This window comes from Taudactylus pleione, unplaced genomic scaffold, assembly GCF_031769625.1.
Source record: "Taudactylus pleione unplaced genomic scaffold, aTauple2 ptg001115l, whole genome shotgun sequence".
NCBI classification, from domain to species: domain Eukaryota; kingdom Metazoa; phylum Chordata; class Amphibia; order Anura; family Myobatrachidae; genus Taudactylus; species Taudactylus pleione.
Window position 1 is genome coordinate 386671 of NW_028285516.1, and position 26316 is coordinate 412986.

The following is a 26316-nucleotide window of genomic DNA, read 5'->3' on the forward strand; positions in this document are numbered from 1 at the left end:
CATGTTTTCCTGTCTGTTCTATTTATTATTTGTACTCATATCTGCGTCTGCATGTTTTCCTGTCTGTTCTATTTATTATTTGTACTCATATCTGCGTCTGCATGTTTCCCCTCTATTTCTGATTTTTTAATTCTACTGCTATTTTTTTTTTTTTTTTTTTTAGTTTGGTTGCCCGGATTTGTCCATAAACTAAACGCAATTTCTTTGACATATTTTAGGGGGACAGCCAAGACTCCGCCGTCACCATCCGTCCAGACGGCGTTCCCGCCCACTCTCCCCAACCCCCAGCCAACACTCCACCCCAAATCTTTCCCCTATTCCCCACTCCTCCCCATCCTTCCCAGACCCTCTCCCGGAAATGTCGGGCCTCCTTCCCCTCCGTCCCACTTCCCCCTCTCCTCCACCCACCCCTCTTCCAATTACCCCCTCCCCGGAGTCCAGCATAACTCCGCCCCATTCTTTGGGGAATGACGGATCCTCCGAGGAGGATCATGGAGGTTTGGCCGGAGCTCCCGTTTTGTCTCCCGGTATGTTTTTTTTTTTTTTTTTTAAAGCACAAACTGTTTGTATGTAATCATGTGTCGTGCCTTTCTTCGTGTTTTTGTGGCTTGACTTTTGTTGATTGTGAAGGTTTGCCTTTACCTCTTCCTGGTGATTTAAACATACACATATCATACCTGTGGGAATTTGTACCTAGGCCTTGTATTTTTGCCAGCCCACCCTTTTTATTTTTGTTTTTGGGTTTAGGAGTGATTTGGTTCTTTTTTTAAATTTTTCTGTGGATTCCCTATTGTTGTATTAACCCACACACTTTTCTCACCCACAGAGGAACAGAGGCGTCGGCAAGAGGTGGCGGATGTTGTGGGGCAGATGCGCCAAATTGTCATCGGCATTCTGGTGGCCCTCGACCGGCTGTCTGGCCTCCTTCGGCATTAGTTTTTTTATTTTGGTTCTATTTTCCAATTAAATTTATTAAGACAAATATACGTTGTGGCTCATTTTTAAAAACCAAAACCAAGATAGTTTAGCCTGACATAAGTAGACTGTTCCTGCAAGGATTTCCCTTTTTTAAAAGTTAGATTGTGTTTTGTCTTTGTATGTCAAACAGACACCAGAAACACATAACAGTAACAATGTCATTTCCCTTTTTGGGTGTAGTGTCAATTACAGATTTCTACATTTTCCAGGTTCCTACTTGGTGCGCAAGCTGCTTAGGCCAATCTTACAAATCCCAAGGTTGGGCCAGGCTTCCTTTTGGTGTGGATTGGGAAGCTGAAAACATATTTCAGTTTTGCTCAACTGGCGTCAGTACTGGTTTACCCCTTAGTCAAATGTAACTTGTGTTAACCTGGTTACACTTGCTGTTAACGTCCCAAAAAAGGAAGACCATTTCACTCTTCAAACATTTATTCACAACATAACAGAGAAAACAAAGTGGTCACTCCCCAAAAAAATACACAGTGATAAATTCAAATACAACACATACCAAGAAATAATTAAATAAAAACACAAAATCAAGAACTGGTTGACGAAGGACCATGCCAACATGATTCCACAAACATGGCGTTGCGATATGGGTTCCAGAATATATGCCCAAAAGGACCAGATCCAGGTTTGGTAAGGGTAGCAGGAAGTAGTGAGCGTTGGAGTGCCAAAGATTATGTGAACAAACAGAAGATGGTGAGAAAAATAAAAATAAATTAGATGTTCGCCAAAAAACACAAACACATTAGGTATAAACACTGGAGTTTTGTTCAAACTTACCTAAAAAATCTGGCCACCACATCATCGCGTATGGCCCCCCCACATACTGACCTTCGACCAACCTCGGGGGGGCCATCCTCAGGTAAGGCATCCTCTGGCTGCATTGGGACACCACTCCTTATGGCAATGTTGTGAAATATCCCACACAGGACCACAATTTTCGACACCATATCCGGCACATACATGAGCTCGCCACCAGAGCGGTGGAGGCATCTGAATCGGCCTTTTAAAAGGCCGATACAGTGCTCCACCACTTGCCTGGTGGCTGTAAGTGCGGAATTATACGCACTTTGTGGCCCTGGTGTGGGAGCCAAATAAGGAGTGAGCAGCCAGGACATGCAAGGGTATCCACTGTCTCCTGTGAACAAAAATAGACCACATCAGGAACACTGTGTATCAAGCTTAACATTGTTATGTACTAAAGGTCTCCACTTACCCAGAAGCCACGCATCACCAGCTTGTAGGTTGGTTAATTTCTGCCATATCCCTGATTGCCGGATGACGAAGGAGTCATGAGCACTTCCGGGTAATTTAGCATTCAGGGACAGGATCTGGAGGGAGGCATCACATACCACCATTACATTCAGGGAGTGATAGTGTTTCCTGTTTCTAAATATTGCCTCCAGCCGTGCTGGAGGCTGAAGTGGTATGTGAGTACCATCCACAACCCCTATGATGTGTGGGAAGCCAGCTATTTGGTAAAAATTGGCCTTGGCCACACTAAGGGCACCCATATCCAAAGGCATTTTAATAAAATGATGGAGGTGCTTGAAAAGTGCCTCCATCACTGCCCTCAGGATCCGGGAAAAGGAGGATTGGGAGATGCCCGCCACTATTCCCACCATTGTTTGAAACGATCCTGAGGCACAGAAATGTAACACCGCCATAAATTGCGTCAGTGGTGGTATTGCTGTTGGACTGTCAATTTGCCGCTCAAGATCACTTTCTATTAATGAGAGAGTGTCTATGATGATTTTGGGAGGTAGACGGTAGCGTCTTAAAACCTCATCATCGGGCATTCCAAAAAGGGTGACACGTGTTCGAAATATCTGGGGCCTTGCATGCCTACGATGCCTACGCCTGGGACGAGTTTGAGGTTGGTCGTCTTCCGGGAGCAGGGCCAGAACAATTCGCCCCAGATCTACCTGAAATTCAAAGTTTACAATGTAAGGCTTTTGACCCACCCCAAAAGTAACAAAAAACAACTTAGCTTTCTGATACCATCCATAGCTGCTTACATGCCGGGGTATTGTCATGATACGTATAAACTGTAAAAAAGCCAACAATGAGACTTCAAAAATTTAGAGGGTGTTTTTTTTTTATTCAAATTGTTGCAAGCCAACACAGAAAATAGCGGAAACACACATTTGGCCATCGATGAAAACGACATTGCACACCGTACGTCAAATAGGGTTCAAATGGACCCAAAAAATGGAAAAGGGAAAAGCAAAACTGGATTACATGATGAATAAGCCGTCAAAAATGCGGTAATTAATTCGCAAATGCAAGTCACTACACCAACAGTCAAAATGCGGTAATTAATTCGCAAATGCAAGTCACTACACCAACAGTCAAAAATGCGGTAATTAATTCGCAAATGCAAGTCACTACACCAACAGTCAAAAATGCGGTAATTAATTCGCAAATGCAAGACAAAAAATGGACTTACCCAACTCGAATATATAAGATTTCCCAAAAAAACTTCTTTGGGTCCGAAAACCAAAAAAAACTAAAAAAGATGAAATGAGTGTTAAAAAAATTAACTAACCACAAAACAGAAGAATACACCAATTGGCCACAAATTTGACTGCACAAAACTTACCAAATCAGGAAAGGATGTGGAAAAAATGAAAAAAATGCGAACGGAAAAACAAAAGAAATGTAGCAAAAACAAACAAAAAACCAACTCTGCCAAATCCTCCAACCGCAAACAACCAAATCCAAACAACTTAACCGACAACACTCCAACAACCCCACCTCGACTCCACACACACCAAGCCATAAATAGTGTTTATTTTCCCGCACAAATTAAGGATGAATCATAGGGACGCACAATCAATGATGCGGCCGCAAACTAAGGACGCATGTATAAATACGTCACGAAATCACATAGAATTTCTGGATGATTTCATGCTGGAAGCAGAGACATGGCTTCAAACCAGGGAAACAATGGTCAAAATTCCGGCGGTAAGGCCTTCATGCATTTTGTGTCAATGATTCTTTTAAAACATAATATTGTGCAAGTTGTGAAGTGGCTAAATCTGCATATTTACCCAAATAGGTGAGGAGGATGACATGGAAGAGACTGCTGGCCCCAGTCAACCCGCCAAAGCTGCCAAAAAAAAAAGGCAGCCACATTTCACAAGCAAGGAGATGGAGGTTTTGATCCAGAAGTGCGTTGACATCCTGCCCCAGGCAGCCAGGAATATGAGCCAAAGCCAGAAGTGGAGAATGTGGGAGGAGGTCGCCGTTGCTGTCAATAGGGTGGGTGATTATGTCCGTCTAGCCTGGGATGTCAAACGGCGGTAAGTAAACACTTTCCCATCCTATAAACAAACCCCATTGAAAAAAAAAGGATAATGGTTCCAAATTCATTCCACAGATGGGCAGACTTCAAATATCGTCTCAAACAAAAACTTGCCGACAGGGCTAGGCATGCAAGGGGGACAGGTGGGGGTCCCACCCCTGTGTCATTGGAGTTGACAGACTTAGAAGAGATGGCACAGGGGTGTGTGCAGGCTGTGGAGGTGTTTGGCGTGTCCAACATGGATACGGACATGCCAGACTTTGCGGCTCCTCATGTTGGCCAAGGTAAGTCTTGTGATGTCACCAACTCTGAAATGCTATTGTGCCAATATGTAGATTCTAATGTGAGTCTTTTCTCCAATTTCCTAACAGAGACAGAGGCGGATGAGTCTGCTCCAGAGGGGAGCCTTGGCCGCAGAATTTCTGCTGGCTCTGCAGGGGAGGAACCAGTACATCCGGCTGAGGACCCTGCAGAAGCCAGTCCAGGGCGTGCCCCCTCGCAGGCAGTGGGCCTCCTCACAGAACTCAATTTTAAATCGGATTGCCATACGGAGATTCTGCAGAGGATGGACGCCAGTCTGCTACGGGTGGCTGAGGCCCTGGAGCAAAATGCTGCGGCCAACGTGACCATTGCTCAGGCCCTGGCAGAAAATACCAGGGCCAACATCCGCATCGCCGATGCCCTGGAGCAGCTCGTTCGCCAGCACATGGTGGAGCCGACCTCCCTTCCTGCCGGAACATCCGGATCCTCCACCTCTGGCACAACATCAGCCAATCCTCCAAATGTGCCTAGCCCTGTGCCTAGTCCAGAGGCCACAACATCTGCCTCTGGACAGGCCAGCCCGATGGCATCCCGGACCCGGTCTGGCGCCCACCCTCACCCAGCCAAACGGGCGAGAAAACGGTGACAGCAATGGCGACTTTTCCCACACTCCTTCTGTGCTTGGCTCATATTCCTTTCTGGTCAAAACTTCCCTCTCCTTTCTTGTGAAATGTTTTTAAATTTTGTATTTACGCTTATGTTAGTAGTTATGGTTTTTTTTTTTTTGGATCAAATATCTTGGCCACAAAAAAAGGCAACAAAATATTAGGCCAATTTGTTTGTGTTTAAACAATAAAATAAAAACAAAACACTGACATTGTATTGTGACATTATTGTACAAATGGGTTACATTTAATCCTGGTCCTAAAGGCAAAAACTGACCCTCTTAAAAAAAAAAAAAGGCCTCTTTAAGGAACGTTTCAAAAATCACATAGCGATGCAAATTCCACAGTAAACCAAAAAAAAGGGGAGCTAATTAAAAGATGATGACATTATTGTTACAATAGGCCATAACCAACAAATTGTGGCCAAAATAAAACCCCAAAAATGTACGCTAATTGATTGTGTAATCATGACATTAGCAGCTCTGATTTCCACCTGCGTACGCTTTTGTGCTATCCCAATAAACTGCTTTCCAAACACATACCAAGCCGGATTTCAATCCAACACTAATTACTTTACTGACCAGCCGCGATTAATCGCTGCACCATCGTGGAGTCCCGGGACGGAGGAGAAGGCCATCGCCAATGTGGTCGAGTAATCCTGACCCTAAGCTGTGCGAGCATTTTGAAGGGAAAGCGGATGTTTCAGTGACGTATGAGACGGTCCGAACACATTTGACGTTCGCATCTGCTAATGTATGTACGCCCCAAAAACGCCTCGCCACGCCTGCGTTTTTTCATCTCCACCCCCGTCAACACCCAAAAACGCCCTGTTCTGTCAATCACATTTGACATGTCACTTCCTGTACGCTATTTTAGGAACGAGAGAAAAAAAGCTCGCAATCTGCCGTACGCACATGCGCAGTGTAACACCGACGCATGCGCGGTTAGTCAACATCGGAACGCAACGAGCGTACTGTTGTTAACGTGCGGCTCTGAATGAGGGCCATTGTTCCAGCTAGTTTGCACAAGGCCGATCCAGTTCGAAAATGATTGATATGGTTTGCAGATGCGCAAAGTAGCGTGATCATGTTCATGCTTCAATTAATAGTTTTTGATTGCAAACATTACAGGTTAAACGTGAACAGTGAACTGCGAACACACAGTATTAAAAAAAATATTTATTATTTAAAAATAATATTTAAACAATGCATAAAAATATTTAATAAACCCTTAAAACTAAAACAATAATATTTTCAATGAATGATGAAATTGGCATACGTAAATTTCATACATAAAATATCTGTGGCCATTGAAACAGGATATAGTTATGAGACCGGCGGCCACTTGCGACAGGGTAATCCCGGTAAGGGATTTAACATACAGTAGGCATCAAAATACCGACGCCTATGTTAATCCCGATGCCGGAACGCCGAGGACACCGGACCGATCGTCCTCTCTGCCGGGTAAGAATACACTTAGCCCGGGGATGGGGGTTTTAGGTTTAGGGACCCCCAGGGGGACTTAGGGTTAGGCACCCCCCGGGGAAGGTTAGGGTTAAGCTAGGGGAAGGGGTGGTTAGGGTCAGGCACTAGGGGGAGGTTAGGGTTAGGCACCCCCCCGGGAGGGTTAGCATTAGGGTGCTTAGGGTTAGGCCGGCCATAAACGGTAAGATTTTTTTGTACGATGTGTACGATTTCGATCGATAGTACCGTTCGATCATACACATCGTATGTTGGTTTGGTGTACATCTGATGGCGATGCGCGTCCCCGCAGTCGTATAATCGTGTCGCCTCTCGTACTGGAAAACCGTTTGAGGGCGACCTATCTTACCACGATGTGACACACATCGTATAACACATTTGGCAGGTGATACGATCCGATGTCTGATTACGAGGTCTATAAAATCCCTAGCCACTCCCTTCCCCCATTTTGTAGAGACGGCGTTCCGAGCAGCATCATCTTATCGCAGCATGTGGAGTGTGATTGAAGTGAGTATACATCGTGGCACTCACTACATTGTCTTGGCCCGGCATTGTTTATATACCACTGTGCCATTAATGCATATGCGCCCTGGCACTGCCATTGTTGTACCACTATGCCACCAACATGTGTCCCTCACATGGCCTTCATTGTTATATACCACTATGCCACCAATTCATATGACCCCTGGCACTGCCATTGTTATATACCACTATGCCACCGTGTGTCCCCCCACATGGCCCTGCATTGTTTATATACCACTATGCCACCAACGTCCCCCCCCCACATGGCCCTGCATTGTTTATATACCACTATGCCACCAACGTGTCCCCCCCACATGGCCCTGCAATGTTTATACGATGGTGATCATTTTTGTGCTGATTTATTTACACAGATAAATAAATTTAAAATTTTATTAAAATCAACTTAAAACTGAACTATTAACTAAATACTCAACCAACTATAAACTAAAAACTCAACCATAAACATCACAATCAATGATCAACAATAAAATTTTCAAACATTTAAAAATTAAACATATATATTATATTTACAGATGTTTCTGATTTTTATTTACACAGAAATGAATAGCCCTCGAGAACGCCAGTTTATAAATGGATTCCTCGAGCGTTATCGCGCTCACGAGTGCCTGTGAAAGGTGAAGTCCAAGGACTATAAAAACAAACATTGCAAGGCGACGGCGATAGATGACATAGTCACCTTTTCCCTCCCATTCCATGATGAGGCTTGTCCGCATTGAGTGAGAAGACGCATCCAAAACCTCCGCACAGTGTATGTTAAAGAGCGGTGGAAGGAGACCGAGTCGAGGGCGTCAGGCGCAGGGACGGATGACGTCTATGACAGTACACTCTGGTACTACCCCCTTCTTGAATTTCTCCATGAGGAAGAGCCCCAGAGATCTTCACAAAGTCTACTTGTAGACACAGGCCCGGAAGAAGAGGCTGTACCAGTGGCTGTACCAGAGGAGAACCCAGAGGATGAGCCGGCGTCTTCTATGGATGTGGTAAGTACATACAACTTCATTATCTGATACTGTCCTCCTGCCATAGTACAGTGTCCACTCCATTAAAGTAGGCCAGGTATTGCTCCCTGACCTCTTTTGCCCGCGCACTTGCTATTGTCTCCCTCACTGTTGGTGTGGCGACAGAGGGCATTTCTAAACCCTCGTGTGTTTGCTCCTGCTCGTCGATGGCCATCCCCATAGTCCGCAGTTGTAAGGTACATTTTTTCCTCAAAAAATTGTGCAGAATACAACAGGCCATGACGACAGAATCAATTTTGTCTATGCGAAGGTTTATAGCCATATGGGTATCTGGAACCTGCTGCACATTATCACAAACACATTTTCAACTATTCACCGGGCCCTAGATAGGCGATAATTGAAAATGCATTTCTCTCTGGTCAGTCCCCTTTGTCCATACGACTTTAATAAATGTTCATGTATAGCAAATGCCTCGTCAGCCACGAACACATAGTTGAGGCCGTGCTTCGTAACCGCTGAAGATGGCAAATTGAGACGGTAGATGGATAGTCTGTCATAAAATTCCATATTTTTTAAGAATCCACCATCTGAAGCACGGCCATTTTTTCCCACGTCCACATAAATAAATTCATAGTTGGCATTGACCACCGCCATCAGCACAATACTGTGAAAGCCCTTGTAGTTAAAATAAAATAAGCTGCTGCGGGCAGGTGGGATAAAACGTACAGTATGTGTTTCCCATCAATGGCTCCTCCGCAATTTGGGAAATTCCACCAGCAATCAAATTCATCACCTATGGTCTGCCAGTCCTCCACCATTGTAGGAAACTAAAATAAAGAAAAATTATAACGTAGACTTTACTGTATATTAACATTAATCTCTCTCTACTCCTACAGTCTTTCCCGGCTAACTTGGACCCCTCTATTAGTCCACCAAGTGCAATGGCTACAACTCCTGAGAGTGTTGCAGAGGCACCACAGTCTCCCCGCCGAGCCAGAAGACAGGCACGCAGGAGTCTGCCAAACCCGGATCCAATTATGCAGCAAGTCAGACAGGCACTCTGCAAACCCCCAGACCAGCTCGACAGTCTGGGGTCACACGTTACAAGTAGCATCCGGGTGATGGAGGAGGAGCAACCGCTTCATGCTGAAAGAATAATTTACCAGGTCATTATGCAGGGTAAATTGAAGAAGCTGACAGGCACCTCCATGCTTCACCTAGGGCCTGTAACTGTCCCCTCCACTTCCACCTGCAGGTCCTCTACTCCTGTCGCCTCCACATCCTACCATGGTCGCCCACCACCAACCGATCTGGACACAGAATGAATGGGGCCATCCCCATCCATTCATACACCCCCTTCATCCATTCCTAAACCCCCTTCCACTTACAATAGGCCCGAGAGGCCATACCTCTACACATCCACCTCTACGGAGGTTTTATATAGTGCCATGTCGGCTGGGGGAGATGAGAACCCCGAATTTTATAATATTGGGTGATGTGGAAAAAAGTTTATGCTCTTTTTTTTCTATTCTATCATCCATTTTTTTCTCTCCCAATACCTGCTGCATGGTATGGGGTGTGGATGATGCAGATTTTTGGCCAGAGTCAGAGGTCAAGGTAACTGGAAAATGTACCTTTAATCTGATTGGTCTGGGAGAGAAAATAAGTCTGCAAAAAGCCCAAAATCGGCTTGCAACTGAAGCTATTCACTTAGGCTATGCTATATTGTCCTATAAACTAGAGATGACTTTTTGGTTTTGGATCTGGATTCTTCTTCATGTCTCGGTTTTGGTTTTATAAAACCACCTTACTGTGTTTTGGATAGAGATGAGCGTGTCCGGTTCTCGGGTTTTCCCACCTGACTCGAATCTGAAAACGAGGCAAAACGTCACCCTCCTGCTGTTGGATGCTCACGCAGTTTTTGGATTCTATAAAGGTCCCATTGATCGGCGCCATTTTCATTCCGGGTGTGGATGCTGAACTGAACAGATGTGTTGCTGTCACGGTCTGTGTCAGTGTGTTGTCCAACTTGTCCTGTTGGGGCCCGGGGCTGAAGGCTGCTGCTGTGTTGTCCATAAATGGGCTGGGGCTGCAGTATATAAAGGGGGGCTTCAGTGGGTGCTGCAGCTGCTGTGTCACTTGTCTTGTCAATCAAGGGAATGCTGCTGTTTTATACATAAGGGCTGCTGCTGTGTTGTTGTCCTTTCCATCAAGGGGCTAGGGCTGCAGTCCATAAAGGGGCGCTGTGTTGTCCAGGGGGGGGTGATCTGTCAATCAGGGGTGCTCTTCCCCAGTGTAAAAAAAATTAAACGTGCGTATTTTCTTTTTTGCGCGCTAGCAACTTAGCTGCGCTATTATTGTTTGGTGACACTGCCGTCCAGACCACAGTTTATCATCTACGTCTTTGTGACTCTGCAGGTGGTCTGTCCACACTCGGCAGGGGTGCTTTGTAGAGATGAGCGGTTCGGATTCGCTCCGAACATAGGGGATCCGAGTCCACCTGAACCCTGTTCGGGTGTTCCCCGCCTGACTCTGATCCCCATTTGGGGCCGAACGGCGGCCGCCTGATGGGGCTCCTTGAGCGTACGGCAGACCGCTGTGATAGCGGTCTGCCCTACACAGAACAAACACACAGCCGCCAGCGGCAGCTGTGTGTTTGTTACAGCAGCCAATGAGAGTCACACAGACTCTCATTAGCTGCTGCTCGGAGGGAGCCAGCTGGAGCTCACTCAGGAGCTCCGTCTTCTGGCTCCCTCCTCGTCGCGTGGCAGCAGAGCGGACGGCGGCTGGAGCGGCGATACAGGTAAGCTTTTTTTTTTTATGTGTGTATGGGGGCCTGCTAATGGAGGGGCCTGCTAATGGGGGGCCTACTACTGGGGGGCCTACTACTGGGGGGCTACTACTGGGGGTATACTAGGGGGGGCATACTACTGGGGGGCATGATAATGGGGGGCATACTACTGGGGGGGCATACTACTGGAGGCCTGCTAATGGGGGGCATACTACTGAGGGGGCATACTACTGCGGGGCATACTACTGGAGGGGCATACTACTGAGGGCCTGCTTATGGGGGCATACTACTGGGGGGGCATACTACTGGGGGCCTGCTAATGGGGGGCATACTACTAGGGGGCATACTACTGGGGGCCTGCTAATGGGGGGCATACTACTGGGCGGGCCTGCTAATGGGGGGCATACCACTGGGGGGCATACTACTAGGGGCCTGCTTGTGGGGACATACTACTGGGGGGCATACTACTGGGGGCCTGCTAATGGGGTGCATACTACTGGGGGGGCATACTACTGGGGGGCATACTACTACTGGGGGTACTGCATAGGGGGCACTACTACTAAGGGGACTGCATAGGGGGCACCACTACTGGGGGCACTGTGTAAGGGACACCACTGCTGGGGGCATTGTGTAAGGGACTCCACTGCTGGGGGCATTGTATAAGGGACACTATTGCTGTGGGCATTGTATAAGGGGCATTACTACTGTGGGCTTTGGGTATAAGGGTCACTACTGAGAGCATTGTGTTAAAAGGGTCACTACTGTGGGCTTTGTGTATAAGGGTCACTACTGTGTGTTGTAACATAAATAAGAGACACTACTTTATGGTGTAACGTGAATCAGGGGCACTATGTGCGGTGTAATGTGAATAAGATTGTGCACTGTGACTCCTTGGGCCGTAGCCCACTTTGTAAACAAGTACTGTGATTCACATCCCTAGTGCTTTGTTGTCCATAAAAAATGGGTGCTGTCTGTGTTGTTCATCAAGGGGCTGCTGCCTCGTTCAGGGATGCTCTTCCCCAGTGTAAAAAAATAAAAGTTAAATAAAATTAATATTATCAATCCACAAAAACTAAAAAAAAAATATATTTTTTGTGTGTGTGTGTGTGTAAGCAACTTAGCTGCGCTATTATTGTTTGGTGACACTGCCGGCCAGACCAACTGTTAATCGTCCATGTATTTGTGACTCTGCAGGTGGTCTGTCCGCACTCGGCAGGGGTGCTGTCTGTGTTGTTCATCAATCAATCAAAACATTAAAATAAAAAATAAATTAAAAACTAATAAATCCTTCCGTCCTTTCCCTGTCTTCAGCCCATATACGTATTCCAATTCCCTCGGGTCTCTGACCTAGATCTTGATTAATGAAAACATTCTTGATTTTTAAACTTCCTAGGGGTCGTATAGTTTATTAAACTGCCATCCTGTCTACCACTGCAGTGCCACTCAGGGCCGGATTAACAATGGGGCGGGTGGATCTGCAGCTCCAAGCCGCCCATCAATATAGGCCTGCTGCATTTGCTGTACTGCTGTAGACAGGAATTTTCTTTTCCTGTTACAGCAGCCTGACAATGGCCACCCAAGGCCCCGCCCCCACTCAACAACAGGCCACAACCCCCTCCCTTCACGGCCACAGGGAATCCAACTCTGGATTTTGTTTCAATTACACTTACAACGTTGAGGTGCAGTTGAAATCTTCTCTAGCTCTCCCTGCATCGCTTACACACAGCGTCCCGGCGCCTCCTCAGTGCTGTGTGATGTCACAACGAATGACGTCACATAGGTACCGCCCCTTTACCGGTCCGCGACACCGCAGAGAGAATATTTTTCATATACTGAGTTGACAGGAAATTATTAAGTAAGTACGATGTACTGCACAGTTTCTATTTTTTAACAAAAATATGTAAGAAAAGATCTTAAGATACAATTGCATCTCTGCACACACTAGTTTAGTATTAGTTATAATAATCAGTGCATATTCCACCTAGGTTGATAAACAATCTGAGGTCATGGCTGGAGGCAGACAAACAATGTTGGTAAACAATCTGAGGTCATGACTGGAGGCAGACAAACAATGTTGGTAAACAATCTGAGGTCATGGCTGGAGGCAGACAAACAATGTTGGTAAACAATCTGGATTCTGAGATGGTGGCAACCAGAATCGTTCAGTAAACAATACTCAATCATGGCTAACAGCAGACAAAATAGGTTGGAATGCAATCTGAGGTCAGTATTAGCAGCAGACAAATGCAGAATCCAGAAACACGGAACGATCATCACTGAACTATCTTCCTTTAAAAATCCTTGTGTGCTGGATGAATGATACTGTTCATCCACACACCCAAAAACCACCAACGACCCACGATCAACGATCGCGGATCCTTATGGAGACATAACGTTATCGTCCAGGTTGGCCTGCATGCATGGACGATGGTCGATATCATTATCGTCCAGCAGGAGCGCGCATCGTTGGTCGTTCATTTCGTACACACGGAACGACATGAATGATATATCGTTGAATGATATCATTATCGTTCAGATCGTTAAGTTATATTGTTCTGTGTGCACGCACCTTAAGAACAGTACAGGAAAGAGTAGCGAGATCCAAAAGGCAATATAGATCAGCAACCGAATATAGCACAGACAAGGCAGGTTCAGCTACTGATACAAAATAAATATCACCGACACAGGTGTAGTAGACAAGCAGATATATTATAAACCCACAGGAAACACTGAACAAAGGCCCTCATTCAGAGCCGTACGCTCTGAGCAGAGCGCACGCTCTGAATGAGGGCCGCCCTCCATAAAAATGGAGCGTCCTCCTGGACGCTCGTATAGCTGTGGGTCACCACCCACAGCCTATACGAGCGTGCAGTTTGATTGCCGCGATGGTCGTGACCATTGCAACCATCGAAACTGCGAGCCGGAGCCTGCGGTTGAGGTTTTCAACCGCAAGCCCCGGAGTGATTTTGGCTCTATCAGAGCCAAAATCACTCCCACTGACATCACTAGTAATGTTAGTGGGCCGGCTTCTGACGGTAGGCGTTCCCTTGGGAATGCCCCCGTCAGGGAGGCACGCCCCCGGCACGCCCACCAAAGGGGGCGTGCTGTCAATCAACATCGACAGCACGCCCCCTTTGATCAGACACAACGAGCGAAGGAAAGTCCTTCGCTCGTCGCGTCTGGCGGATGCGCACGACGGAGCTCCCGCCGTCGTGCGCATGCGCAGAGCACAACATTGACCCACTTGCGAGCGGACAGCCGCTCGCGAGTGGGTCTGAATCAGGCCCAAAGTTCTGCAATCCAGCCCCGGCTAACAAGCAACTCACAGCACACCAAGGCGGATAGAACGATTCCATAACAAACGAGAACATTTATTCAACTTGCAAATATTACATTTTATATTGGGGGACAATTTTAAATAAATAAATAAATAGGTTGTAGGAAGTAAATGTAGGTGAACAGAGAATTTATTCTATTCAACGGGACACATATGCTACCCATCCACTAGGCGATTATACCTAGCGATGGAGCGATAACGACGGTTGTTATCACTCCATCGCTTTGTAATCTCCCGCAAATCGGGCAGTAAAAGGTTAAAAATGACCAGTGATGTGTGCGCCCACTGGTCGTTTTTAACATCAATCATCGCCCGAACATGACGGTCAACCTGACGACGGCCGTCAGGTTGCCATGTTCGGGGATGATTGATCTGCATACACTGAACGTCTCAACGTTCAGTGTATGCAGTTCACCCCGTGGGAGATGACGGCGTTGTAATCGTGCCGTCGTACCCCGCATTGTTAAATGGATGGGCAGCATAAGGCATTCATATTTGCTTTTCAACCAATGCAACCAATGTAAACATTTAAATACACCTAATTAAAATGTAATAAAGTCTGCCCTCATGTCTCCTCACTCTCAGGAATAATTTGACATATATAAGGCTAAATTGAGCAACATTTTAGGAGAAAACCTGAAAGCTTTGAAAATAATCAAGATGACCCTCATTTGGTAGAAAGCTGGATTTTGAAATTATGGGCCTGATTCAGAGCCGGACGCTCTGACCAGAGCGCTCGCTCCGAATCAGGGCCCTCCTCCATTAAAATGGAGCGTCCTCCTGGACGCTTGTATAGCTGTGGGTCACCACACACAGCATATACGAGCGTCCAAAAAGATGGTCGCGATGGTCTTGACCATCGCGACCATCGGACTTGCGAGGGAAACCCTGCAGTCGGGTTTCCCAGCCACAAACCCTGGAGTGATTTTGGCTCTATCAGAGCCAAAATCACTCCCACTGACATCACTAGTGATGTCAGTGGGGCCGGCTTCACACGGTAGGCGTTCCCATGGGAACGCCTCCGTCTGGCAGGCACGCCCACCAAAGGGGGCGTGTTGTCAATCAACATCGACAGCACGCCCCCTTTGGTGCGAGACCCGGAGCGATGGGAAGCCCGTCGCTCGCCGGGTCTCGCGCATGCGCACGACGGAGCTCCCTCCGTCGTGCGCATGCGCAGTGGGGAACATCGACCCACTTGCGAGCGTACTGCCGCTCGCGAGTGGGTCTGAATGACCCCCTATGTTTTTACTGTTTTTGCCCAGGGGCATATTTATAATGGGTGCGCGGTGCACATGGGCCCGTGGGTCCAGGGGGGCCCACAAACCCCACACTCTGCACCCAATTAACTCTACTTACTTCTCCGTTGGCCCGGTGCTGGCTGCAGCACTGCAGAAATCACCAGGAAAATTGCCACTACGGCCATTTTCCCGGTGATTCGCGCATTATCAGTAGAGATATCCTGGGTATGCGGTGCGGGCGCCATGTTGCCGGAGACCTGCGCACAAAGCCAGATCCGGAGAGGAGGGGACCTGATCGGCCTCTGCACAAGGACCCCCTCCTCTCTTAAAGAGCCTCTGTTCTGCAATATGCATTTCTATTACCCATAAATGTGCGAATTGTGAATAATAGAAATGCATATGGCATTTGGAGCTAATGATTGTACTCAATATGGCAAGAATGGCAGTTGATTAACTCTTTATATATAAAAAAGTGTCCACCAGCGCATATTGTTACCCCATAGAGGGCAGTGCCTAGAGATCTACTTACACCCGCCTACAAACTATCCTGTACATAGCATAGATTACATAAACAGCAAGGAAATATCTGCTGCCAAGCTTTGTATATCTTGAGCAAAATAGTACAAAATCTAATTATTTAAAACATCCATCCTTATTAAAAAAAAAAAAAAAAAAAAAGGAAAAACCAATTAATAAAATTGCTGCATATTTATTTTCTGCGGGCTTTCTCAAAGGATGATTTAAAATGATAACCCAATTCTACTTGTCACAGTAACAAAACGTTGTAATGCCATGGCAATTACTGAAGGACATATGTTTAAAGCTAGTTCAGAGACATACTGTATCCTTTTTTTTATAAGAAAAAGCCATTACAAACAAGGTACTGAGAGATGCACAAAACGTACTGCTTTTTAAACCTAAAATGTTGTCTCAGTTGAGGCATAAAATCAGATTTCTAAAATAGCATTTTAAACAGCAGATTGTTCATAGCGGAAAAGAGCAGGAAAATTTTATTTTATTTGCATTATTTGCCTTCTCAGAGTTATATGGATACTCTTATTATCCATTTACTAAACTGTCCATGGTTCAGTGGCTAGTTTAATAAAACAGTGATGTTATTGTAAATTGCCACAAATTGCAGTGTTTTTGCTAATCTAATTTCAGCGATGTTATGGATTGGTGACACGTCAGAATAAGGATTGACTAGCCTGCAATTATTTTTGTATTAGAAAAATTACCTGTGTAATAAGATTTTCTCATTTGCCTCATTTCAATATCCCACGTTTTCACTCTCAGGTCCATCTGTTTTCCACCTTCAATTTTACAGCCATGATATTCTTATCCCTTCTCATTAAGGGGCCTATTCATCATCACTTAATTTTTAGAAAAGGTAAAAATTGCAGGTGAAAATGAAATTTTCACCTGCAATTGTAAAACTTAAGTTATCGGGCCATTCATCACGTAGGTAAAGCAGGAGATATCACAGATATCTCCTGCTTACCTTCCTCTGGCGGAATGGCCCGCTGTCCCCATACACTAGTATCACAGATATCTCCTGCTTACTTTCCTCTAGTGGAATGGCCCGCTGTCCCCATACACTAGTATCACAGATATCTCCTACTTACCTTCCTCTGGTGGAATGGCCCGCTGTCCCCATACACTAGTATCACAGATATCTCCTGCTTACCTTTCTCTCCCGGAATGGCCCGCTGTCCCCATACACTAGTATCACAGATATCTCCTGCTTACCTTCCTCTGGCGGAATGGTCCACTGTCCCCATACACTAGTATCACAGATATCTCCTACTTACCTTCCTTTGGAGGAATGGTCTGCTGTCCCCATACACTAGTATCACAGATATCTCCTGCTTACCTTCCTCTGGCGGAATGGCCCGCTGTCCCCATACACTAGTATCACAGATATCTCCTGCTTACCTTCCTCTGGCGGAATGACCCGCTGTCCCCATACACTAGTATCACAGATATCTCCTGCTTACCTTCCTCTGGCGGAATGACCCGCTGCCCCCATACACTAGTATCACAGATATCTCCTGCTTACCCTTCCTCTGACGGAATGGCCCGCTGTCCCCATACACTAATATAGGGATTCTTATAGCGTGTATCTATAATGGGTGCACGGTGTGTGGTACAGACGGGCCAGCCCACACCGTACACCCTGCATCCATATACTATAGTCACCTGTCCGAAGTTTGGTGCTGGTGCTGTAGAAATCACCGTGAACATGCAGCGTATGCTGTTTTCCCAGAGATTTGTGCATGTGCATCTGCAACTGTGTCGGCGAGAGGGGGGAGAGGCTCGAATGGAGGCTGCATACCAGCCCTCTCTTCTCTTAAACCGCCCCTGCCACTGTGATTCTTCCAATGTGTAATACTGTGACGATTGCAATGACCCTTTGATAGATAGGGAGAAGCAAGGTTGGGACTGGCCCACAGGAGGACAGGAGAAATTCCCGGTGGGCCCCACTGCCTGTGAGCCCACCCCCCTCGTCTAGGTATCAGGTTCAAGACTTCAAATTATGGATTGTTACTCTATTAGATGGTAAGTTACCTGGTGGAGCAGGACCACTGATAAACATGGGGGCTTGGTTCCCTTCTATGGAAACTGCACCAAGATTTGACTATTGGATAGCCAAGTGTCTGTGGTGGCTGGCCACACTCCTTCTGGTGGATGTCCACACTCCCATAGCATGGGCCCCTACTACTGCATTCCCCGGTGGGCCCTTCATGTCCAGTCCGACACTGGGGAGAAGTCCTTTACCCGGAGATGTGGCTTTTCTCAGGTTGATAAACAGGCCTGCAAGAAACTCAAATAGTCAAGGAGATACGGGTCAAAAAGCTTTTCATCAACGTTCGGTGCTACTCTTGGTTTCAGAGTAAAAGATGTGCTGCAAAAATACCTCAATCATTCCAAGGTATGAGAATGTGGATGATGCCTCTTCGTATGGATGAAGTAGAGTTTATTGCAGCATTCATGTCACTTGCCCCATCAAGCTACCCTGCATAGCTTCACTGTAATCACTTTGACCTTTAAAGTGAATGGAAACTAGCTACGACATTCTGTGACTTGGGCGTAAAGTACAATTAAGTCTACTCCTCCCTGTACAGAGCTGTTCTGTAGCTTAAGGCTAAACATATTTCTGCTTTAGGGAAAATTTTAATGACGTTGACATCAACAAGAGTGCTCTTATACTGGAAGAAATAGATTGTGAGCTCTTTGGGCTTGGATGTAAAACTCACCTTGGTTTTGTACCAATAAGCCTAGACGGCATGCCGGCACACAAGGAAGGTGCACACTTATTCTCTGTTCTTGGGAGATGCTTTACTTGGCTAAAAGTGCAGACAGTTATGCCGATAGATGGAAAAAATTAGAAGAGGTGCTTTTTCTTTATATGTTTGCAAGTTGGCAAGTATGCATTACTGTTACCAGTGGCTGTGTTTGCAAATTGCTGTTGTTAAAGTAATTATTGTTTTAAACTTAAAGTTTAATTATTAATATATTGCTGCTGTGCAATGCTTTCATAACCTAAGGAACCAAACATAAGGCCTGTTCTGGTTTTATGCAGCAATTGGTACAATATTTTACACTTACTGTACTGCAGGAACCCTCTAATATTCACAGTCAGTGAAGAACCATGGCACACTAGATGGCAGCGATGTGCGGTCAGGTGAGGCAGAGCCTCACCTGTCATACTTAGGTATACTCCAAAGTTTAACTATAAAAATGATAAGAAAAAATGAAAGAAAATATTATAAATATCTTCTATATTATTCTAATAATTTTTATAGTCAATACTCTGGAGCAAAAAGTGTATGACAGGTGAGGCACTGCCTCCCCTGTCTACCTTTTCCGCACATCCCTGATCAAAACACACCAAATTTCCAGCACTATATACTGCTGCAGCTTTGTATAACGCCCACATGAACCCTCCGGTTCATATATGTATCTGTAAATCACACTCTGATACTTGCCAGCGCCAAACCAGCCATTTACCTCACCGCACATCACTGCTAGAGGGCAGTTGATGCACATGGACAATGATGGTGACACTGAAACACGGCCTTGATATATAAAAGCCTAGGTCTGTTTTAGGGGGAAATAAGATCAATGAGAAAAATAAACATAAAACTGCTTGCTAAGTGTTCATACCAGCAAGATGCATTTAACGCTTACCATTAATTGCCAGCGAGTTTTCAGGAAAAGCAATATGAATTGGAAATAGCATTGTTCCCAACTGTTTTAGATGAATGTTTGACTATAGTGAATGCAATGTTGATGCTGGGAGACGAATGAGGGGTGATTTATAGAACAGTGTCACTGTAGCTACTATAAAACATTGACACTGTTTTGTACATAAGCGATATCATTTATTCGTGCTGCAGTAAAATCGATTGTGGAGGTTTTTCAATCTATTAAAGGGATCCACATTCAGATGAGTTGTATGTATTAGCATGCACATGCCCTCCCCCCACTTTTAATCAATACATTTCCTTACCGTGCTTCTTAGTTGTGTTTTTGTCATCTTGTCATCTTGTCAAGTTCATATTTCTGTAGGAATTTTTGCACGTACAGTTGGAACATTTTATTGCCTCTTTCACATGTCCAGCTACTGTATCACATACTTTTTCCTCCCCGGGAGGTGGGTGGTGATGGGCAGGGGCGCCGAGAGGGGGGGGGAGCGGGTACAGATTACCTGAGTCTAGGGATGTGCAGGCTCGGATAGGTTCGAGTTTGCACGTTGAGTTCGGATTTTTCCCTCCAAAAACCTATCCGAGCCTGCACATCCCTACCTGAGTCTAAGAGGTAAAGCTCTGCCAGGTGTTTGCTGTAGAGCCCAGTGTATTGGATTATTTGGGACGTTGAACCAGGTTATTCATCTAGGACTCTGCATTACTTGAGGACTTTTACACCAATCTGCGGACATCTTGGTGATGCATCGGCAGCCTGTGCCTAGCCCCACAGTGTTATTGAACTCATCTATTCACATGTTGAACGTGTAAGTGTGCCGTGCTGTACTCAGTTCTATATATAACATAAACCTTGCTTCAAGTTGTTCATATTCTACCATGTATGAGTGATATGTGGACCCTATAGACTTTATTTACTAAAATAAAGTGAAAAAGGGTGCTTTCACACCCATTTCACATTATTTTAGCTTCACATACATTTACTAAAGGGCAACTGGAGTAGAATTCGTAAAATTCTACTCCAAACAAGGCTGTCTCTTCCATTGGGCTTGTTGGGTTAATGCCCAAGGGCCTGAACCCGCCCCCTCAGCCATGACCAGTTGGTAAATTTGTGATATTTATAAAAGCCGGCCGCCGGCGCACTGTATTCCGATCTAACCTCTCCCACCCCGGTGATGAGTACTTATCTCATTCCCAGTTTCACTTCATCTGCCGGCTTCAGACCAGTCAGACAGAGTCTCTCTGAGTGTGATAGACGACTGCTGACTGGCTGATGCACGAGCGGCAGCAGCTCCGCCTAGGCCAGGCAGTTTGGGCGTTGCCTTGCCCTGAGAGCTGCTGCTGGCTGGTGCTGTGTGTGCCGCTCAGCCGCTGCCGTGTAGACTCGACTCCTGGACCTGTAGGACCCGTCCCACCGGTCTCAGCCTCCTCAGGAGACTCCTCTGCCAGCCTGAGCAACTGCCTCTGTCCCGGCGCTGGCGACTCCCGACCCGGTCACAGGTGCACCCACCCGCACCGTAAAGGTAAGGGCTGCACTGCAGCTGAGCTGTGTAGCATAAATCAAATGTCTGCACAATCCTAGGCTATAATTATGACCCAACAAAATCTCACTATGACGGGGCTTATTGCTGCAATAATACCATATCATACTATGATATGGTATAAGCCTGTTGGTAAGCCTGATGGGCATGTAAGGGGCATGATGAGATGATATCAGATGAGCATGTGTGGGAGGTCTGATGGGCATGCAGGAGGGTTTAATTTTATTGACCATTTACATTTTGTTCCCATGAATGGGTGGGTAGGGGCCCCAGTGCATTGCTTTGCCCATAGCCCACACTGCTGTTAAGATAGCCCTGACTCCAAACTCTAATTATCACATATTTTTAGTAAGCAGGTCGCATTTCCCATAATTGTAATGGGAAATGTCATCTGCATGAGATTTAATAAAAATAAATTGTGAAAAAATATTGAGGGAAGCCCTAAGATAATAAAGCCACATGGAGGTGGCATTATCCAGGGTTTCCCCGACTCCTGCTCTGCTCTAACAGGCAGAGCAGAGCCAGGAAGCGGCCCCAGTGATCAACTGTGTGGTCTAAATAGACCACAAGCTGATCACTGTAAAAAAAAAAAAAAAAAAGTAAAAAGCCTACCCACTTACCTGCATCCAGGGACCGGTGATCAGTACTCTGGTGATGTCCTAGGGGCTTTGGTCAGCTGTTCTCCTGGCTCCTGCAGTGACCCTGGTTAGCTTCTGCATAGAACAGCTGACCGGGATCACAGTGCAGGATTGGAGACCAGAAGACCAAAGCCCCAGGGGACATCACCGGAGCACCAATCACCGCAGGTAAGTGTAATCTGAGCAGGGTAGGTCGCAGGGGGAAGGGGTGTCGCAGGGCTCGCGAGGGCGGTTGCGAGGGGGGTGGTTGCGATATCCGGAGGCGGACAGGCGGGATTCAAAGGGACAAAGCTTTATCGCAATTTACAATGGCGTAATTAGGGTATTTGGAGCCCAGGGCAAGTTAAAAAATGGAGCACTCACCTCAAATATGTGAGCGTGCTGAAAAAGTGGATGTGGTCACATGCCACAAGAGGTGTGGCCACTGAAAAATGAGGAGTGACAACATGACACACCACCGTTTCTCTTCACTCTGGGAATATTCCTTTCCATTGCATATGCACCTTAATGCCCCCAGTAGTAGTGTCCCTCTTGCAATGCCCACTGTAGTAGTGCCCCTTATGCAATATCCCTAGTAGCAGTGCCCCTTATGCAATGCCCCCTGTTATAGTGCCCCTTATAAACTGCCCCCAGTAGTGCCCCTTATACAGTGCACCCAGTAGTGCCCCTTATGCAATGCCCCCAGTAGTACCCCTTATTCAGTGCCCCTTATACAGTACCCCCAGTATTGCCCCTTATGCAGAGCCCCCAGTAGTGCCTCTTTTTCAGTGTCCGCAGTAGTACCCCTTATTCAGTGCCCCTTATACAGTGCTCCCAGTAGTGTCCCTTATGCAGTGCCCCCAGTAGTGCCCCTTATACAGTGACCCCAGTAGTGGTTTCCCCTATGCAGTGCCCTTTATACAGTGACCCCAGTAGTACCCCTTATGCAGTGCCACTAGAAGTGCCCCTTATACAGTGCTCCCAGTAGTGGTCCCCCCAATGCAGTGCCTCCAGTAGTGCCCCCTTATACAGTGCCCCCAGTAGTTCCCCTTATACAGTGCCCCCAGTAGTGATCCCCCTATGCAGTGCCCCCAGTAGTGTCCCTTATGCAGTGCACCCAGTAGTGCCACCAGTAGTGCCCCTTATACAGTGCCCTCAGTAGTGCCACTTATGTAGTGCAACCAATAATGCCCACTATACAGTGCCCCCAGTAGTGCACCTTATGCAGTGCACCTTATGCAGTGCCCCTTATACAGTGCCCCCAGTCAGTAGTGCCCATTTTACAGTGCCCCCGGCCTGTAGTGCCCCTTACATATATAACACACAGACATACACACACAAAACAAAACACTTACCTGAATCTCTGTTCCTGCGCCCGCCGCTATCCGCTCCTCCGTCCTCCTGCTCGGCATTATGGGAGAGATGTCATGACAACTTTCCCTTCACCCAGTGCGGGACCTGGCGCTGGTGGCGCTGTGTTTGTTTTACTGTGTAGAGCGGACCGCACCTATTATGTGCGGTCCGCGCTACACTTTCTGAAAGCACTGACCTGGATCATAGCCAACGGTAACCCCACTCACCGCCGATCTGACGGTACCCAGGGCACGAGCCCTGCTTGACCCCCCTTAGTTACGCCACTGATTGCAAACTCTGTCCCTGCAAGGGATTTTTGCTAAATGCCTGTGATATTTACTAAATTCACAATGAGAATTTAGCTGGAAATATCACACCACAACCACATTTTAAATGCGGATTGTAGTAAATAGAGCCCTATATCATCACAATTAAATTTTTCTGCAACAGGGATAAATGTGGTTTTGTAGTGTTACTGAGCCTATTAAGAGTGTTGGACTGGGGCACGAAGGGCCCACTAGGGGAATGCAATGGCAGGGGGTCGCAGGGACATGACCAACCATTTGGGTCTGTAGGTTTCATCAACTAGAGGGGCATGGCCCTTCCACAAAGGACTTGGCATCATTTTATAATAATAGTCTGTGTCCTTTTAAGTCTACTAATAATATTTGCCCCTTTATTAAAATAGTAATCATTGTGTTCCTTGTATTATTGTATTGTATTTATGTGCCCCCTTTATTAGAAATATAATCATGTACTCCCTTTATTAGAATCATATCTGCTCTCTAGTTTTTAAAGATCATGTGCACCCCCTCAGTATAATATTAAATATAATTTGCCATTAAGTTTATACATACCTATATCTAGCGGTATGCAGTCGGGAAGCTGGCGGACCTAATCTCGACAGCCGGCTTCCCGACTGTCATATCCCGGCAAGGGTCTAAAGACAGGCGTCGCTTGTCATTAGACATACGCCGGGAGCCCGACGCCTGGCATCCCGAACGAAGGGACGGCGGGCGCCGAGCACGGATAGCAGCAGGGGGGGAGGTTTAGGGTTCCCGGGGGGGGGGATTTAGGGTTAGACACCCCCCCGGGAAGTTAGGTTTAGGCTAGGGGAAGGTGGGGTTAGGGTTAGGCACCCCTGGAGGGGAAGTTAGGGTTAGGCATCCCCCCGGGGGAATTAGGTTTAGGCAGCGGGGAAGGAGGGGTTAGGTTTAGGCACTTAGAGGGGGGATTAGGGATAGGTACTGGAGGGGGGGATAGGGTTAGGCACCCCAAAGGGAGGGTTAGGATTAGGGGGTAGAATTAGGTTAGCTAATACTTACCTGAGGACGATCAGGATTTCCATTGCTGCCGGGATGCTGGTGACGGGATAAATCATACCGATTCCGTATCTAGCAATCTATCTAGATTTATAATATAGTGGTTCTAAAAAATAATACGTCACCACATCGCACTCACCTTGGAACTTTAAAAAAAAAGACCTCACTCTGCCCAACACACGTATTGTGCCCAGCATCACACTTACTGAGCTACTGAGACAAATCAAATCCATGCAGGGACTGGTCACCGGATGGACGGGTGCACGTTTAGCACGTTAGATGCCAATGTGAACCCATCCGATGACAGTGTGAGTGTGACTGGCATGGCAACTGATTAAGACAGGCCTGTGGAGGAGGAGATACTGAGACTGACAAAGAGTAAACGGCAGTGGCATAACTAGGGTATTTGGGGCCCAGGGCAAATTTGAAAAGGGAGCCCCACCCCTCATCACCCCGATATGTGAGTGTGAGTGCTTATAAGGCGCGCACGGGTGAAAAATGGGCGTGGTCACTTAAAAATGGGGGGTGTCAACATGACACACCCCTTTATTTTCACGCTGAACATTCCTATCCATATGCACCTCAACCCCAGTAGTACCCCTTATACAGTACCCCCAGTATGCAGTTGTGGTCCCTCTTATGCAGGCCCATAGTAGTGCCCCTTATACAGTATCCCCAGTAGTGGTCCCCCTTATAAAACCCCCAATTAGTTCCCCTTACTCAGTGCCCCCAGTAGTGGTCCCCCCAAATGCAGTGCCCTATGTAGTGTTCCCCCTTATGCAGTGCCCCCAGTAGCAGTCCCCACAATGCAGTGCGCCCAGTAGTGGTATCCCCTTATGCAGTGCCCTTTATATAGTGCTCCCAGCAGTAGTCCCCCCCCATGCAGTTTTCCCAGTAGTGGTCCCCCTTATGCAAGCACCCAGTAATGATCCCCCCCTATCTAGTGCCCCCTTTAGTGGTCCCCCCAGTGCAGTGCCCCTAGCAGTAAGCCCCTTATATAGTGCCCCCAGCAGTAGTACTCCCTCTCCCATGCAGTGCCCCCAGTAGTGGTCCCCCTGATGCAGGCCCCCAGTAGTGACCCCCCCTATCCAGTGGTCCCTGTAGTGGTCCTTCCTGTTATTGCCCCCAGTAGTGGTCCCCCCAGTGCAGTGCCCCTAGTAGTAGGTCCCTTTTATAATACCCCCAGTAGTAGTCCCCCCACACAAGTAGTGGTCCCCAGTTGAGGTTCCCCCTCCCGATTAAGTGCCCCCAGTAATAGCCGCCCCCAGTAGAGGTCCTCCCAATAATGATGCCCCCAGTAATAGCCCCCCCCAGTAGAGGTCCTCCCAGTAATGGTGCCCCCAGTAGTATCCACCCCCCTCCGTTGTGCCCCCACCCCCAGTAGAGGTCCCCCCAGTAGTAGCCACCCCCCCTACCCCGTTGTGCCCCCAGTAGTGCAGGCAGGTTTTAAAAAAAAATATATAAAAATATACTTACCTGAATCCATGCTGCTGCTGCTCCGGTCCGCGACACCGCTCCCGCCGCCGCCCGCCAGTCCTCCCGAGCTGGCGCGCTCAGAATTATGGGAGAGACGTCATGATGTCATGACGTCTGTCCCATTACCCGCTGCAGGAGCCGGACTGGAAGCCTAGCGCCGGTCCTGTGTAAATGTGTAGCACTGACCGCACTCACTGCGGTCGGCACTACACTGGTGGCTAACTAGGGCGGGCCGG